Source organism: Microcebus murinus, chromosome 5 (assembly GCF_040939455.1).
Source record: "Microcebus murinus isolate Inina chromosome 5, M.murinus_Inina_mat1.0, whole genome shotgun sequence".
Lineage (NCBI taxonomy): Eukaryota > Metazoa > Chordata > Mammalia > Primates > Cheirogaleidae > Microcebus > Microcebus murinus.
This window is the reverse complement of record NC_134108.1, coordinates 38,043,414-38,061,914: the sequence shown is the minus strand read 5'-3', so window position 1 is coordinate 38,061,914 and position 18,501 is coordinate 38,043,414. Positions and strand designations below refer to the sequence as shown.

The following is an 18,501-nucleotide window of genomic DNA, read 5'->3' as shown; positions in this document are numbered from 1 at the left end:
AGAAACCAAAACCTCAAACAGAAAACCTTCATCAAGTCTATCTATAGCTAGTGAATATTTGGTTCAAGTCTATCTATAGCTAGTGAATATTTGGTTTATTCTTTGGAAATTTCTTTTTCATTTTTCTTTTCTTTTTTTTGAGACAGAGTCTCACTCTGTTGCCGGGGCTAGAGTGCTATGGCATCAGCCTAGCTCACAGTAACCTCAAACTCCTGGGCTCAAGCAATCCTTCTACCTCAGCCTCCTGAGTAGCTGGGACTACAGGCCTATGCCACCATGCCTGGTTAACTTTTTTTCTATATATTTTTAGTTGGCCAATTAATTTCTTTCTATTTTTAATAGAAATGGGGGAGGGTCTCACTCTTGCTCAGGCTGGTTTCGAACTCCTGACCTTGAGCAATCCACCCGCCTCAGCCTCTCAGAGTGCTAGGATTACAGGCGTGAGCCACCACGCCTGGCCCAATTTCTTTTTCTTGATGTCATTTTCTTTCTTTCTTTCTTTTTTGAGACAGAGTCTCACTCCGTTACCCTGAGTAGGGTCCCATGGCATCAGCCTGGTTCACAGCAACCTCAAACTCCTGGGCTCAAGCAATTTTCCTGCCTCAGCCTTCTGAGTAGCTGGGACTACAGGTGTATACCATGATACCCTGCTAATTTTTTCTGTTTTTAGTAGAGATAGGGTCTCTCTCTTGCTCAGGCTGGTCTCGAACTTCTGAGCTCAAGCAATCTTCCTGCCCCATCCTCCCAGAGTGCTGGGATTACAGGCATGAGCTACCATGTCCAGCCTTGATGTCATTTTCACTACCTTTTTCCCCTTTGTGAAAGTATCAGTGTGTCCACATATTTTAGAAAGTTTATAACATCAATGAGAAAGAGGGGGAAAATAGTAGGCCATGAACATAGGAGAGGAAAGAATTTGTATTCTGTTAAAAGTTATATGGCTTTTCCATGAACACCTTACAGTGAAGCTTTTTAAAAGCCAAATCTAGGTCTCAAAATAGCTAAGGTCCATTCAGTTGTTTATGAAATGCTTATTATTGTGCTATACCCAAAACAGGTCAATTTAAGAATGGGGAATCTGAGAGACCCTTCCTATTTCAATTTAACAAGAATTCAAGATAAGCATACATTTTCAGAAACAGATGTTTTATTAGATGAATTTAGAAGAATTAGTGACAGGAAAAAAAAAAAACTCACTTTGTCCTAAAAATGTATCCGTAGTGATAGCATTTTCTATTTTATTCTTCCCTGAAAGAAAACTTCAAGTCTAATGAAGTTCTATTTTAGCACTAAAGCAAATAATCATCATGTTGAGTTTAATAACACAGAATTGAGGGCCCATGGTATAAAGACAGATCAGTGAAGCAGTCATGTAACTAGTGTCTGGGTCTGAGTGTACTTCTCACGAGCTGCGTAAGAGCTGGGACAGCATAATTCTGGCTTCTTGACGGTAAATATTTGTTTGAAGGTTGTTGACTAGAAATGATGACTACCTTAGATCATTTTATGATTCCAGGAAATCCCTGAAACATGGCTTCTCGGTAGTTAATAGTCATTTTATCTTGGTTAAGCCATGGTTATTATAATGACATTAACATTTAGGTAGTAGCTAATAAAACCAACCAACAGGAACTGAGACATATTTCTACCTTGCTTCATCAGATAAGATCTCAGTAAATTGTTTAATTAAAAGGTGTACTGAAAGCTCAATTACACATTCTCCAGCAATATAGGCTGTTTACTAGCCATGCGGCATTAGTTTTCAGTTCCAATGCATACATTTGTTAATCTTGTGATTCGAGACAAGTCACCTGAACTATCTAATTCTTCAGTTTGTCAGTAAAACAAGGATAACAATGCTTATATCACATACTTGTTATGGGGATTAAAGGAAATGATGACACAATATAAGTAACAATAATGAAATAATCCTATACTGCAGTTATGATTTCTTATCCTTACTATATTGTTTTGTAAACCTTGAGGTTTTTTATCCATGTAAAGATTTCATTTGTCAACATATATAGTCTATTTTATGGATGAAGTTGGTATTTATAAAAATCACTGAAAAAATGGTTAACATATAGATTTTTGGCCACACTCCCAGCTACTTTTAACAAGCATCTTAGGTAACTCACAAGAAAGTAATTCACAGGCTACCCTTTAAAAAATTAGTTGATTATCAAAATCAAAGGGGAACTTTGTAAAAAATATATATGTATTTCTGGGGCCCTACCTTGGAGATTATGACTTGGTAGAAGATCTGGAGCAAGGCTTTGGAACCTTTATTTTCAAAAAATTGCCTCACTGATTTTGACATCTGCAAGCTACTGCTTTACAGCCTCACTGTGTCTCTAAATTTTTATTGATGAAGCTTTTGGCTGTACTTACCATATGTGGATGAGAGGACAGTTATGAATGTGTGCTTCAGCTAGTCCAGATCAAGTTACAGGAGTAAAAGGGGTGAATGTGCATGTCTGCACTGTATGCAGTAATGAGACTGACAGTCTTCTCACCCTTGCTTATGTGGCAACTTTAAGTAAATCCATGTATCGAGCCAATAAATTGCAGATTTCCTGAACCAGAATGAACTGTTCCAGACCATCTAGTCTACAGCTTTTATTTCACAGAGGAAGAAAGTAGGCTCAGAGATTTGCTTAAGGCCCCAGGACAAGACAAGGGCTAGCAATTGGGTTCTGCCCCAAAGTCAGTGCCATTTCTATCACAATTGGCTGAATTTGCCATTTTAGGAACCTGTAACACCAGTGAAACCAGCATCTCTAGCACTAACTTTGGGCTTCCCAAGCAGGCATAGAAAGTGTTCTTTGAGTTAGCTTTCTGACCTAACTGTCCAGGCATCTGAAAGTAAGAGTGTGTTCCTCCCCTACTCCAGTTTCAGTCTTGAATAGCAAGAGGCAGAAAGGCCATTGGGGACTGCCATTACTCACCTGGAAAGGACACCTATTTCCACAGTGGCACCATCTTCTCCATTGCCTTCCGTATTCTTTACCTTGACCAGAGCCAGGCCTTTCCTTAAACTCCCTGTCTCTAGGTCACATTTCAGTCAGTCTTCTTATGCTCACATCCTTTTTTCTTGTCATTTCTTTAATTGCCCTTATTTGGGCACTTTTCAGCTCTAGAGTGCCATTAAGTCCAAGAAATATTAAGTACTACTCAATCCCAAGAACAGTCCTAGGTAATAGAGATGAAAAAGGGATTCAGGATGGTCCTAGTTTCAGAAGAATGCATATCATGAGGAAGGAGACTGGTATAAAAATGATATGGGAACATTTGTGAGTGCCACCAGAGCACGGGAGCCACAGCTTCCACTTTCTAGGGAGTCAAAGAAGCCTTTCAAGAGGAGGTGAAACTGGTCTGCTTTAGGTGTAAAAACCGTAAACCACAGTATAAATGTGTAACACTGAACCCACGTGAAAAGAATGTTCCCAAGGCTTAATGAAGAGAGCAGATACAATGGAGATTGTAAGGCAGCTGTCAGCATGACAGAGGGAGAGAGGGGCACCACAACCCATGTCAGGAAGGCCTGTGTCTTCTCTTCACACCACCACCTCCAACCTGCATGACTCTAGTTAGGACTCCAGTCAGATCTCGAGGCCTCACTTGACTCACTCCTTCAATGCATTCAAATAGTGAAATCCATGTTAAAGACTGTCCCATACATGCTTGGGAGACTGTCAAATGGAGGAAGAGTGCATCCCAGACAAAATGCTATCTGAGCCAAGACCTTGATTTTGAGTAGCCGGAAGGAGAGGACGCCATCAGGAGGAGCTGCAAATGTCCCACGGCCTGGGTCTGGAGGTGAAAGGGAGCATGTCTGGGCTTCACACATCTTGGATGGAGAGCTATTTCTTTCAACTGCTGGAGCAGATGGGAGAGGAGGAGAAGCAAGAGATGGTATGGGAAAGAAGCAGAGTGTAGGTTATGAACAGTGGTGTAAGTCATGTTAAGGAGTTGGGTGAATTTTTCCTGGAGTAAAGGGGGTGACAGAAGAGCTGAGATGGTGAGATTTGTTTGGCTAGTGTCAAGAATGGATGACAGGGCAACAAAACTGAGGCAGGATGAGGTGGATCCTGGTGAGGAGCATAATCTATGGCAAAGAGGCTGATCTCAACTAGGGTAGTGAAAGAGGATGAGCAGGGGCAGAGCATCCTCCCCATATATTGAAAATCAGTTTAGAGACCAGAGTTTACATGACTTGTTGGTCATGGAGAGTGAGGGAGAAGGATCGGTTTCTGACCTGTGCAATGGGGTGGATTATTATAGTGCTGTTCACTGAGAAAGAAAACTCAGGAGGAGTAACAGGCTTTTAAAGGAAGATGAAGATCTCTAAGCCAAGAGGATAAAATCAGCTGACCTGTCATGGTGCTTTTCAATATTAAATGGCGCTCCATGTGCTAAGAATTTCACACACATGGTCACACTAGATCTTCTCAACTGTGGGGGGTATTATTATGTGAACTCCAAAGAGGTGGAAACCAAGGCTCAGAGAACTTAAGTGCCTTACATAAGATCCCTTAATTAAGAAGCAGTGGAGCTAAAAGTTCACACCAGAGTTCTAAACCAGGTATATTGCCCCCCAAAGCACCTGTACCTTCTATTATATCACTCTGCTTTTGTTTTAGCTCTGACACATATAATTCTGTGAAAATACGTCAATCGTAGAACACAAATAACTTGAGACTTTATGGAATGTTAAATAGAGCACATAAACTCTACCTTCTAAGTTGCCACCATGTCTCACTTGGAGTGCTGCAACCGTCTCCTAACTCATTTCTTGAATCTACTTTTCCTCTTTTTCAATTTATTCCATTTGGTACAAAGCAACCTTTTAAAAATTTGATTCTGATTGTCATTCTATTACTTAAAATCTTTCAATGACTTCCTGTCATTATTAGAACAGACCAAATCTTTAATATGTCTGAATGATGTGGCCCTTACTAACCCACACATTTTATCATGAGCGGTTCTCACACTGTGCTGTGGCCACACTGGCCCTTCCTTTAAATCCTGAAAGCTGTGGTGCTCTTCTGCATGAAATACTCGTTTTATACCTCTATACCAGCTCGTTACTTTTCTTCCTTCATACCTCAGCTCCTACTGTTAATGAGCCAGATCCTGATAACACTCACATAACACCTTATAATTTTTCATCTAAGACTTATCACAGTCTGTAATTATATAAAGATTTGTCTTGCTTTTTTCATAATGTTTTTCTCACCCATTAGATTCCATAAAAACAATTATAAAGTTGTTGAGGTAGTCATATAATTGGCACTCAATAGTTATTTTCTGAGTTAATTAATAAATTCATAAATGTATGAAAGTGACTTTGGATTAACTAATTTATATTTGATAATTTGCTTAGTAAATTACTGTTTATAATTTTTTAAAAAATAACATTTCTTTGTAAAGTAAACTGAGTTTCAATCATATACAATATTGTTTTTAATACTCAAATGATATAATATTTCCCCTGGTATTATGTTATAATTGCTTTTCTCTTTCTGAACTCAATTTTCTTTTGCACAATAAATGAAGCTATTTAGAACAGCATAGGGTTAATTACTTAATTGACATTTTTTGGATTACACCAATTAAACCAAAACAATTAAAACTTGGGAATGGCAACTATTAAAGAACAATATATCTCCATTCAGTGTACTAATGGAAGATGGAAATACGTCATAATTTGTTTTTTAATGTCATGTCTTTATTCACTTGCTAATTAAATGAGGCTTTTCCATCCCAGCCCTACAAAAAATCATTTAGAATTTTCAGGAGTGAATTTTATTTTTTCCCTCAAGAATGTTTTTCTACCATATGACTACACACAGTGTAACAAATGAGGCTTGGTTATGGCCTAGGGAAAGATGCCACTAACCTGTCAGTCCATAGCCTTCGAGTAGTGGTGGGCTCTCAGTGTTTAAAACTAGCTCCCAGAACTCTGGCCCAAACAACTGATTGGACTGCGGGGTGGAGTCTAGAACGAGAAATTTCTTCATTCCGTTCTCCAGATACGTTGTTGAATTCTCCCGGGATTGTCTACTGAACATAGACAATCATAGTTATCCAGCCTTTCAATATCTAAGAGCCAACTGAGAGGAATAGATTACATAAACACTAAACAAATTTTTTATAGCTTGAATAGTCTACAATTCTGAATGGAAGAAGAGGGTAATTAAAGATGGGTTTACAGATTATACCCACCATGTCCACAAGTGATCTGATATTAAAAAGTAGTCTTTATTCTTAAAAAATTAGAAGCCACTGTTATGGGATAAATCTGGCCCAGATGTCCAGGGACATGATGTTTAGACTGGATTTTGAAATTAACCAGATGATTAATTATACCAGCAATCTGGTCTCCTTTCCTCATCTTTGACATCAGAGCTGCTTTTTTATTTTTTGTTTGTTTATTAATGAGGTGTTGAGTAAAGTTTTTTCTAGCTCCAAAATTCTCAAATATCTACAGGTTAAAAATTAGTCTATTGAAATATTTTTGTAAATATTTTAAATGCAGAAAACACAATTTTCTTCCAGCTGTTGAACTTCACAGGTCATCGAAAATGTGTCATGAAAAGTTAGTCACTTGCCCCCAGTCATAGACAGTAATAGAATTAGGAGCTGGATCATATGTTTCCATCATTATCCTTAATTTAAGAAATGGGAGTCACCACTGAAATAAATTAAAGAGGGAGATTGTGCCAAAGTGCAGGTAATATACCAAAAAGTTGTAGTTTTAAAAAGACTATAATTGCTACTGCATATTTTAAAAATAGAAACAAGACCATGTTTCCTAGATAATTCTGGAGGCAAGTTTTAGAAAGGCTTAAAAGAAAGACAAGAATCTTAGGTTCAAATGAGTTTACATCATATAAAAACAGCAGCAAAATATCCATTCTACTTGGCCTCAGTTGAACAAATGCCTATGGAAAAAAAATACTCAATGAAAATTTCTGCTGTGACTGGGCTAGTTTATTTTAGATTAAAAGTACATCAAAGAAACATGATGTTTCACACTATACATGAAGCCTTTTGATTTAGAATTTACTGGGAAATAGGTTTTGAATTTTAATCCTGGCAATTAATGAAATTGAAATTACAAAGACTATTCATGTTATCAGAAGGTAAGCACTGCTGCTTTCTCTCCATGCTCCGTGGAGGATTTTCTAGGGAAGGAGGATTTGCAGTTACATGCAAGCATGTAAAAAGCAAAACAAAAACCCGTGAGTATTTGTATGTTTTTTATTATTTCCACATCTGCAATAGGGGCTTCTGAAACGTCAGAACATTCTTCTGTCTGTGCTCTGTGATGTGTGATTATTGTCAGAGTCCAGCCAACCCCAGAACACAGGGCTTCAAAGCTTTCTGAAACCACAGTCCTCTAGGTGGAGTATGTAGCTTGGAACTTAAAGAGTCAGTGCCTCTGAGACTGAAAGACCTTGGGACAGTTGCCTGGTAACACAAGAGTAACTTGGATCAGAACACTCCTTATTCAAATGAAATAAGAGCTGTCATATACATGCTGAATAGATTTGTCCCTAAGCTCCTACTTTTTAGGGCAAATAACACATATTTTCAGAAATCTTACCCATGTAGCTCAGAAAATTCCAAGTTTTGAGGTTATTGATGAATATACCTAGTCCATATGTTTTAAAAGTGAAACAAGTTGACTTTTAAATGCTTAGAAGTGAATTAGAATATATTTTAATCACTATTTGCCTCTTTAGTTTCCTGCTATTTTTGATGACTGGTCAGGAAGTTTAGATGGGTTTTATTTAAGCAGGTTTGTATGTAAGAGGTGTCAGTGAGATGACAGGTAGCAGCTATTTAATTACTAGAAATAAAACTAAAATATTTAGGTTCTCCTTCCTACAATGCAAATGACGATAAGGGAATAGTTTAGTTATTGAGGGAACATTACATGACAGGGAATAGGGAAACTGAGGCTCAAAGTGATTAAGGAATCTGCCCAATATTATGCAATTAATGGTGATAGAAACATAAATTTGACTCTACTACCCTCACCAGCCTTAAAAATAGGCAGAAGATAAAGTGCTGATAATTCAGGAAGATCTTTTTCTCCCTCTTTCCCCAAATAGCACTCCTTTTCCATTAGCCATTTGTGGAAATGCCACCATTGATGATTTGGTTCTTTGATCTAAGACTTTGCCAGGGGTTTCCCTTGTAGGTAACCACATAGAGCATAGCTCTATGAATGAATTAATTATATATTTTGCAAGAGCTGGGTTTTTCTGTTTTTTTTTTTGTTTTTTTTTTTGAGACAGAGTCTCATTCTGTTGCCCAGGCTAGAGTGCCATGGCATCAGCCTAGCTCACAGCAATCATCTCAAACTCCTGGGCTCAGGTGATCCTCTTGCCTCAGCCTCCTGAGTATCTGGGACTACAGGTGTGTAACACCACACCTGGCTAATTTTTACTATTTTTAGTAGAGAGAGGGTCTCATTCTTGCTCGGGTTGGTCTCAAACTCCTGAGCTCAAGTGATCCTCCAGCCTCGGCTTCCCAGAGTGCTAGGATTACAGGCGTGAGCCACTGCGCCCAGCCAACAACTGTTTTAGGTAGGTTGAATAGGAGAGGACTTTGGAGGGTCTATGTCTGGGGAGGCAGGGTCTGGGGAGGGAGGATGAGGAGATTGACGAAGGAAGACGATGAAGGATGCAAAGCACCTGGTCTACGAGAGTCTGACAGAAAGTAATAATCACAATTGACCAGAGGTTGGATGCATTGTTGTCATGAAATCGTGCTCTAACATGTGATCTAAAATGATCACACAAGCCTCCCTTACTTCACTGCCTGTGAATATTTATTCTCAGTAATTATCCTCTTACAAACAACTGTTTTACTTTGGCCACATTTCTAAAGATTGCTTCTGATATTTTCTTTTTTATTCAGAAGGTGAACATCTATATATGATGCCCCCCAAATATTAGTTGAATTAAATAAGATGTTCTTCAATGTTGCCTTTTTCTTAGTCCGTTTTATACATGTCTTTGAGAGACCCAGAGAAATCTTAGTTGATAACATCCAGCATGTTCTGGCTAATTCTTCAGGGCACACAAGCATCAGTCAGCAATTCTTTCTGCTATTTTCAGTGTGTCCATGCTTCCTTTCCTCCCCATCTCCCAGTGCTACCGTGTTTCCCCAAAAATAAGACAGGGTCTTATATTTATTTTTCCTCAAGAAGACATCCTAGGGAAACATGATAGTGAGGATATTTAAGAATTATCTGTAATTAGCTTGTCTTTCAGATTATTAAAAACTAAGTCAGGTTTTTAGTGTTTTCTTCAGTTATTTTAATTATGGTAGATTTGGGAGCATTTTCCATACTAGAATTCATCAGCATCCTTAATCAAATGTCAAAGGATAAAAATGAAAAATCTGATGTGAAATAAACAAAGTGGCAGGATGACTTAAAAGGTCTTTCTGGTTTAGACATGCTGCCTAGGGCAGGGATGGGGAACCTGCCACCTTAAGGCCACATGTGGCCTTCAGGTCCTTAAGTGCAAACTTTTGACTGAATCCAAGTTTTACAGAACAAATCCTCTTATTTTCATTAATACATTTTTGTTCATCTTTTATAAATTTATTTTATTTTTAAAATGAACATATTTCAAATACCAAAGAATAATGTAAATTTCCACAAAATAATCCTCCCAGAATGACTGGCACAATTAGAATATTAGTGAACCGTAAGGGCTAAATTGACATCTGCTACGCTCATGATTTAGTTCTAACTTCTCCCACCTGACTGGCACCACTACTACATGAGGCTGGTTGGTGAGAGATTATGGGATTGAATATGCCAGTCTATTATCAGCTTTTGACAATGGTGCACTGCATTTCTGTTTGAAGTGGAATTTGTGAAACGTTGCACAGCTTAACAGTATTTTTTAATTGTGTCTGCTTAATAGCACATCATGTCAAAGAAGATCAAGAGAACACCCTAGGAAGAAAACAGATTTTTTAACAAAAATTGGGAATTGTAATATTATATTGTTTCTGCTAAAGAACAGAAGATGATTTGCTTGCTTTGCGATACTGCAATATCAACATTAAAGAAATACGATGCTCAGCAGCATTATAACACTTATAAGGACCACAAATATTTTAAATTAAAGGGAAAGGCGTGAAAGGTTGTATTGCAGAAATTAAAAGATGAAAAGCAAAAGCAAAGACCTAGAAATAATGCCACTGAAGCAACTTATAAAGTAGCTTATATAGTGGAGAGAAAAGGGAAGCATTCAGTAATGTTGAAATTGGAAAAAATGCATTGCCAAAGCTGTAGGATGCTTAGGTCTCGTTAACGTTTCAAAGTATAAACAACTGCTGCTTTCAAGGAGAACCATAATTAATCAGCAGCATGAATTAATTAGCCTTCAACTTAAGCATGCAATACTTCAAAAGGAAAATACATATTATTCAATCATTTTGGATGAATCAACTGATACTACCGACTCACGCAGGTTTTGTACTTCATTTGGATCATAACAGATTTTCTTTGCTACAAAGAGTTACTCACTTGGGGCACTCATGGAAACAGAACATGGGCAATAGTTATCTTCAACAACTTTCAAGATAAATGTGAAGTTGGACTCAATTGATATATTGAGTGAGTGTATGTATAGATGGTGCACCTTCCATGACAGGAAAACATGAAAGGTTTATTGCACAGATAAAAAAGTATTAACAGATCCAGATGCTCTCATTTCTTTTCACTGTATCTTGCATCAGCAAAACCTCTGTGCTAAAGCTACTATTTTAACTGACACTTTGTAACAAGTTATAAGTATCATTAACTATATTCCTGCAAATGCAACAGAGCATTGTCAGTTTTGTAACATGCTAATGTTGAAGGATGAGCTATTCAGTGTGGATTTACCATATCATTCTAAAGTGACTTGTCTATTGCAGAGACAGGCTATTGCAGAAACTAATAGCCAAAGTTTATCTCTGTGAGAACAGACATTTAATGAAGAACAGAAGCAGCAATGTGAATTATGAAAGAAGATTTCTGTGGGAATATCATGTCAAATATCATGTCATGATATCATGTCAAATCAAAATGATTTGATTATTTTTTTCAAGGTAAAACTAAGTCTATGTATAATATGTGGCAAAAAATCCAAGTATTTAAAAAAAAAGCTATCTTTTTTTCAAAACACTTCTTCAAAAGGAAATTTCATATGAACATTTTCCCCAGGTAGCAAAGGTCACTGATGAGCAGGATGATATATGTGAATCATTTGGAGACTAGGCAGCTGTTATATACTTATTAATTGGAGAATACAATGAAAGTTTCACTGACTTTGAGAATCATGACATCACATTCAAATTAGCATTTCAGCTTCACTTAGTTGACATCACCAAGGCACCTAAAGAACTACAGATGGAATTGATTAAGCTCTCTCAGTAGATGACATTTTAAAGTCATTGTTTGATGCTAAGAAAGATCCAATTGAAATATGGAAAAATGCAGTAGAATACCCACGCATTTGGCAACCTGCCCCCAAAATGTTTTCTTGCTTTTCAACCACCTGTTGCTATGAATCTACATTCTTCTACCTAACCTAAATCAAGAATGCCCTTTAGGTCACAAATGACTGATGCCCATCTAGAGGATCAACTGAAACTGTGGACCTCCATGCTGCAACCAAATATTCAGACACTTTCCAACATAAAGCAGACACAGCAAAGTCATTAAAAGGTTAACTTTAAAATTAACAAATAGTTTTCATTTTTTGAAATTATTAAATACATAGTAGTTAGATTTTTACAAAATAATGTACATTTTTAAGGATATCTAATGAAGTTTCTTGAATGAGACCTTATTTGATTATAGCTAAATTAATGTGGCTTTCCAACGTGGAAAGGTTCCCCACCTCTGGCCTAGGGTATAAATGTGACAATGCTTAAAATGCCAACAGAACTCTTTTATCAAGTTTGATAATATAAACTCCTTATCCCCACAAGAAGGATCTTTAGAAGATGTGGATTGCAGAGTGTCAGCTAGATGTGAAGGCCTTTGGGGAAACAATCACTGAACACCCATCCACTGTTGACACTTAGAATCTATTTGTCCATGCCTTTGTTATGATCATGTGGAAACAAATTATCCACACAGAATGTTTAGTGAACATCATATTAAACTTAGTGGTGAACTTCAGGGTTGGTTATTAGCATGAGAAGTGGAAGGGTCTGGTGGATAATTGATATAGCCAAGGACATGAGCATGTGTCCTGACAGAGCAGGTATTTAGAAAGGTAATTTTGTGATTTAAGTTTTAATTTACTACAAGGAACTTTTTGGTGAGGTCTGAAATTGGATGAGTAGGTCTCCAAGGCTGTGTGTATGCATTGCTACACTTTGCTAAAACCGCCAGTAAATAGTCCATTCATTTGGGTGATACATGCTTTTAGATGCTGAAGCAACATAATCTATGAATGTATGGGTTTTATTTTCTCCCCAGTGTAATATTGAAGAAAGGTAGAGAAAAATGTGACCTAACCTTTACTCAATTTATTCTCAAACTTGTGTGACCACAATCACCTAGTGTGCTTGTGAAGCATATGGTGTCAGACTTACTGAATCAAAAGCTCTAGGGAAGCACCAAGAATCTGTATTGTTAACAGACTTCCCAGCTGGGTCTTATGAACAGTAAAGTCCTGTTCACAAGGAAACACTGTCCTTGTTCAATTGGCTGTATAAGATTAATTTTCAGTAAATAGGCTTTTTATCCAACCTTGCTCTCCTTGTCCTTTTATATTTCTCCTTGTCTCACCCATTAAGATTTGTTAAAAAATCTTAGGAAGAGCTAATTTGCTTTGAATTTACTCTGTCAGTCTCCAGGTTGGCACAGGTGAGATGAAATTTTCCCAGAGACCTCATCTTGTTGTCTTCGCCTTCACACAATTTCATCAGTGTTAAAGTGAAAAATCTGGTTCCTTGTGAAGTGACGCATAAGAAAGACGAGGAATTAATTTACACTGCCTGGTGTCAGGATGTAACATGATTATGCTGGCAAACTGATAAAAAGAAAATATCCAAAGCTCATTAAAAAAAAATTCAAAAGAGGTCACTGTTAGAACAGATGGATGTAGCAGAGTGCCTAACGATTTAGCAGCTTCTGAGCTGAAAGGATATTCAGGTCAAGGTGTACATAGTAGCTTAGAGAAGGTCATCAAATCTTAACTATAGATTTCAAGGGGAAAGTCCTGAATTTTACAGTAAGATGCATATTGATTTGGCTTACTGTATAGAAATGACTAAAGACTGGCAAACAGAGAGCAGACAACTGCCAATTACCCCAGGGAATCTAATCTAATAATCTAATCTTTGATGAATTCTTTGGAACCTTCTCTTCTTTGTAACTAGAAAATATCTTTCCATAAAATGCAACCTTATTTTCATGTTTTCACAAAAAACTATAAAGATAAAGTTCATCCCAAAAAAGTCTAAAATTAAACCAAAAATATTAGGATTATTACACAAAAGTTCATGTTGACCTCTGACTATTATTAATGAGTCCTTCCAATTGTGACATGGAAGACAGGTTGGAAGGTAAAACTAACGCTCCTAAAAAAGATTATGCCACCAGCAATAGGAGTTCTCTCTCTCTAAAAGTTCCCATTTTATTCTGGGAAAAAATATTAAGGCTTCTGAATATGTGTTTTCACAGGTGACATAAATATATACACATATATAATAATATACAATTATACTGTATGGATATTATAATGTATATATACAATAATTATACTGTATGTATATATAACTTAATAATTATGAAGAATAAAAAGTAAATTTCACTAAAAATTATGCATATTATTTCAATCATATGACCTTCATTTTTAAGATTCAAAAATGAATTGAAGTCTTCAGATGAATTGCTTAGACAGTATTTTGGATTTGTTGAAATGCTATGGAGAATATATAGTTCAAAGAAAGAGAATATTCTTGTTGAAGTATTTCATGCATGTGGTAAATGGCTGTACTAGGTGAGTTTTATAACTTGAGGCATTTCTATTTTATTCTAATCTCTTTTAAATTTATAAGAGTCCATGATCCTAGAAAAGAGGCAATATAATAAAATGAGTAAAAGCCCATGTTTTGGAATCACAACAGGTCTTAAAATCATAACTTAGTGCAAGTTTCTTAATATTTGAAATATTTAATTTCAGGTGTCTCATTTGAATAATGGGGATCTCTCTCTGACATTTGTGGTAAGGATTAATAAAAAATATATGTAAAGCAATGTACAATGTATGACATATATAAAGCAACTGCCTTTCTAAGGGCCCAATTAAGAATAGCTGTTGTACATGTGTAAGGCTGATACAATTTTTATCTGTCAATTGAGATTTCTTTACTCCTTTATACTTCCTTCAATGCTCTTCATAGACACTGTTCACTGAGGAATTATACATATAATCTAGAACAAAAGATCACTTATGTTTCTAATATTTTTTAAAATGCAAATAATGAGCTATAGTCTTGAAAGTCAAAGTTATTTCTGACAAGAGCCTGACTTTTTGAAAGAAAAGTCTTTTTGGGCTATGTGAGACTGGAGAACTGAGAACCAACCTTAGAGTGGGAAAGAGTATATGATGACATAAAAATTTGTTTTTATGTGTCTGGGAATGGAATTGAGTCATGGACTAGATGGTGGCAGAAGAATTCACAATGTAGTGAGATCCTAGTCATTATTCTAGTCTCTGTGAATGTGCCCAGGCCTCTAGCTCACTGGGCTGAGCAAAAGGGAGGTTGAACAACAGAAATTTTAATGGAAATCCAAGTGTAGAGAGAACATGCCTCAATTCCCAGGGAGATTTTTGGCCTCTTAAAGAAGCTTCATATGTAGTACGGCCCTAAAAAGGTAGAGAAGCAATGGTGAAGAGAAGTGCCTAGGCAGGTAGGCCTCAGTGCACCCTATGGAGTTCCCAGTCCCTTAGAGGAATAGGGTATTTTGAAATGATTTCATGGACTTCAAGATGGGCACAACATGCTTTAAATAGACCATGGGCCTTAAATATCCAGGGATAGAACAGAGAAGATGCAGTTGCACATCTCTCTACCTGAGGTTATGGTTATACCTGAGACAGTAGCAGTGGATCCCAGTGCACACTGATGAAAGAGGACAAGTTGCAGCTCGCTGAGGGTTAGGATGGACATATAACATGTGTGAACCTGATGCTTTATTCTCCCTATACTTTAGACTCCCTTTCAAGAGAGAAAGGAAAGTGGTATTAGCGGTAGGGTGTTTTAATCATCTCCTATTCACCCTGTTGGTGAGGGAGGACTAAACAACACCTGACACTGAAGAAATGAGATTGTCAGCAGTTTAGTTGTCATATATACTGACTGACAGACAGCAGGGGAGAAGAGAACACTACACACCCTGCAGGGCGACACAGGAGTTGCACTTGGGAATAGAGTGAACAACAGGGCTGTGGGAGGCGGACTTTGTAGTATTAACAGGGTGAGGTGCCTATGGTTGCCGTAGAAGGATATGATTGGCTTGTTTGACAATTCTGCAGGCAGGAAGAGAACGAAAACTTGCTACCCAGGGACAAGCAGAAGCCCGGCCTGGTCCCTTCCATAAGGAGGGTGGTTTGGCGAGGGGACCTTATCTATAGAAGCAGAGTAAGGAGGGGAACTTATGGTTAAGCCATTTGAAACCTGTTTTATCAGGTGTCAAGCCTTCATTTTTGGCCGTATACCACAATCGACCCCTTGATGATTTGATATCGGTTTAAATCTTGATGATAACTGAGACTTTTAGGTATTAGAAGGACTGTGCTAGGAAGCCAAGTAGGCACCTGACCAGGAGGGAAAGGGATACATTTTGAGGTGGTCATCAAAAGCATGAATTTCAGGAGTGTCCTCATGCATGGCCAATAAAGGGCATTGAGAGACCTGTATGACATTGATGTAAAGAGTGAGCGTCCCTATGCGTGTGAATTTAGACTAATTGTGTCAATAGTGACACCCTGGGAAAGGGAGACATTTGCCACTTTGTGAGTTTAATTGGAGTTCTTCGAAAAGTCTATCAGGCTTTTCAATTAAATTGGCTGCCTGGGGCTGGCTACCTGAAGCCTACAGGGGAGGTTGAATTTCCATTGAAGGCCTTCTTCAATATCTCAGCATTGTGTATTCTAAGAAGTGTAATGGGTGCCTTGGCAACTATCATTAGTGTCTAGAATTTCAAAAGGGATAAGGAGTATCCTTCTGAGGCCTTGGATTGTGGCCTTAGTATAAGTAGAGAAATCTGTTAACTTGATTTATATTTTGAGTATCTATGAAGCAAGAGATTCAGAATTTGTTACTATAAGTTCCATAAACAGATGGGACCAATTGGCCAGGGCATCCAGTGCTAAGATCAATGCCTGAAGTGTGCCAATTGTGTTGACCTTTGGGTCCTATTCTTTATTAGGGACATCCTGGTTAAGGGATGAAAAGCAGAAACTCTCCGTTGAGCTCAATCATGTGTGAACTTTATTGCTATTCATTCAATTCATCCTAGGAGCTCCCCAGGTAGCCAAGGACTCTGGGAAATAGATAACCTCCTCCAGCCCCACAGTATCTGGCAAGGGAGTGAGGATAGAGGAGGCCGTACCCTCCTGCAGGTGGAATATGTCCAGGTTTGACTCCATCCTGCATGAAGGAGGGCTCAGTAACCACGCCAAATTCATGGGGCACTGCTTAAATGCCTGAAGTCATTTTGGGCAGCTAGGCACAGAGAGTCATAGGCTCTAGGTCTGTGAGACCCTCTATTTCCAGAAAATCCCATTATATGACCAGTAATTGCTCCTCTGGCATATAGTGCAAGGCCAGGAAAGGCAGTTTCCTGCATCAGAAGGCCATGGGCGACTGATGCTCATCATAGGTGGTCCAGAGACTGCAGGAGGCATGAGATGAGGTTGCTGAAGCCTCTGGGGACACTAACTGTAGTGCCTGTTGATTTCAATTTGGACAGACTTTATAACCTTTTGTTGGAGGAGTTCCCCTTCAAGATGGGTCTATTTGTAAATAACAACGGTAGTGAGAGTAAGTAAAATTTGAAAATAAATATGTTGCCTCCAAAACCCAAAAGGGACTAAAAGATACTGTACTTGTATTAACTTTGTGGGTACTGAGAAGATTAATAACTATTTCTTGAAGATAGCAAGGGTAAAGCAGCCTTTGATTTACCAACTAACTTTGAAGAATTTAATAGAGGTGACAAGGCCATGTACTATTGTGTGAGATAATGATCTATTATTTTTTATGTGGGCTCCTCTGTATTCATGTGTCCTTAATCAATATGTCAAACAAATGTCCTTGAAGGAGGATGTTATAGATGTTATATAGTTCCCCTGCTCCTGGAGAAAGGTGGATGTAGTTATGATCTTGCCTGTAAAGATCATGTTCAGTGGCAAGGATTTTGATGCATACCAAGGATAGCCATAGGACACTGTCTCTTTGGAGGTAAAAGCAAACTGTGACTAAGAGGCTGTTAATATCGTATTAACCAAATCTATAGTAGCAAAATATTTTCAGTCGTTGATAGGATGGAGTCAACAATTTTAATAATTAGATTGTTGGGAATAGGCACTTTAATGGTATGGGACCTTGACATTAAGGTTGTGGCAAACTACTGTGGGGTACCATTTATTTGTTCCAGGTTTAAGAACAGGATGTATAAGTCCCAATTAGGCTACCAAATGGAGAGGCAGCAAGGATAATCACCCCTTCACTCAATAGCTGTTATATAACAAGTTTTAATCCTTGAAGGCCCAATTTTAAATTACAATGAGTCATGTTAATTATTTTAACTTGGGACAGAGGGAGGGGAGTCATGAGTTCCCATTTTGACAAGACAATTTATAAATGTCAAAGATTTAATTTAACTTTCATTTTCATTTATTTTTCATTGGGTCAGAGTGTCTGTGCCCACGATGGGGTATTTTAGTGCAGTGAGTGCTATGATCATGGGGAATTTAGACAAGACAATAGTACGGATGGTTAAGGGGAAGCATATATCTTTGTCCTCTATTTTATATTCAGTCACTCCCTTAAGATTATAGGGGATAGCATATTTAATTTTAGTAGGATGCCGAGGCATAATAGTAATTTGAGTCTCACTATGGGTTAAAGACATGAAGGTTTACCGATTGGTGCATTTCAGCAGATATTAAAGTTAATTGGGAACCTATGCTGTAGAGGCACAAAAGCCAATTAGTGCTGTTTTATCTTTGCTGTATAAATTCTAATACATTTTGGATATTAGTTGGGTCAACTTTTGGACCTTTGTTTAGGTTGTTTTTTGCTGGTTTCCTATCCCTATATCCAGATTTTTTTCCTTTCCTTTGTTAAAATAGAGATCATAAGAGTGATGGAACAGACTCTTCATAGCAATAAGATATCAAATTATCAAGATATCAAATTATCAAACAAGATGTAAGGCCATACCAGGCAAAGGTT

At 37.6% G+C, this 18,501-nt stretch overlaps 1 protein-coding gene across 13 annotated transcripts in view; it reads left to right on the top strand.

Moving 5' to 3' along the window:
- PKIB (cAMP-dependent protein kinase inhibitor beta) overlaps positions 1 to 18,501 on the top strand; it is an 87,114-nt gene that overhangs the window by 47,173 nt on the left and 21,440 nt on the right. For 4 of the 13 annotated variants that reach the window (XM_076003018.1, XM_020287191.2, XM_020287186.2 and 1 more), the window contains one exon: positions 14,220 to 14,261. The exons of the other annotated variants lie outside the window; for them this stretch is intronic. The gene's annotated coding sequence lies outside the window, so the exon portion shown is untranslated. The remainder of the gene's footprint in view (positions 1 to 14,219; positions 14,262 to 18,501) is intronic. 13 annotated transcript variants of the gene reach the window in all.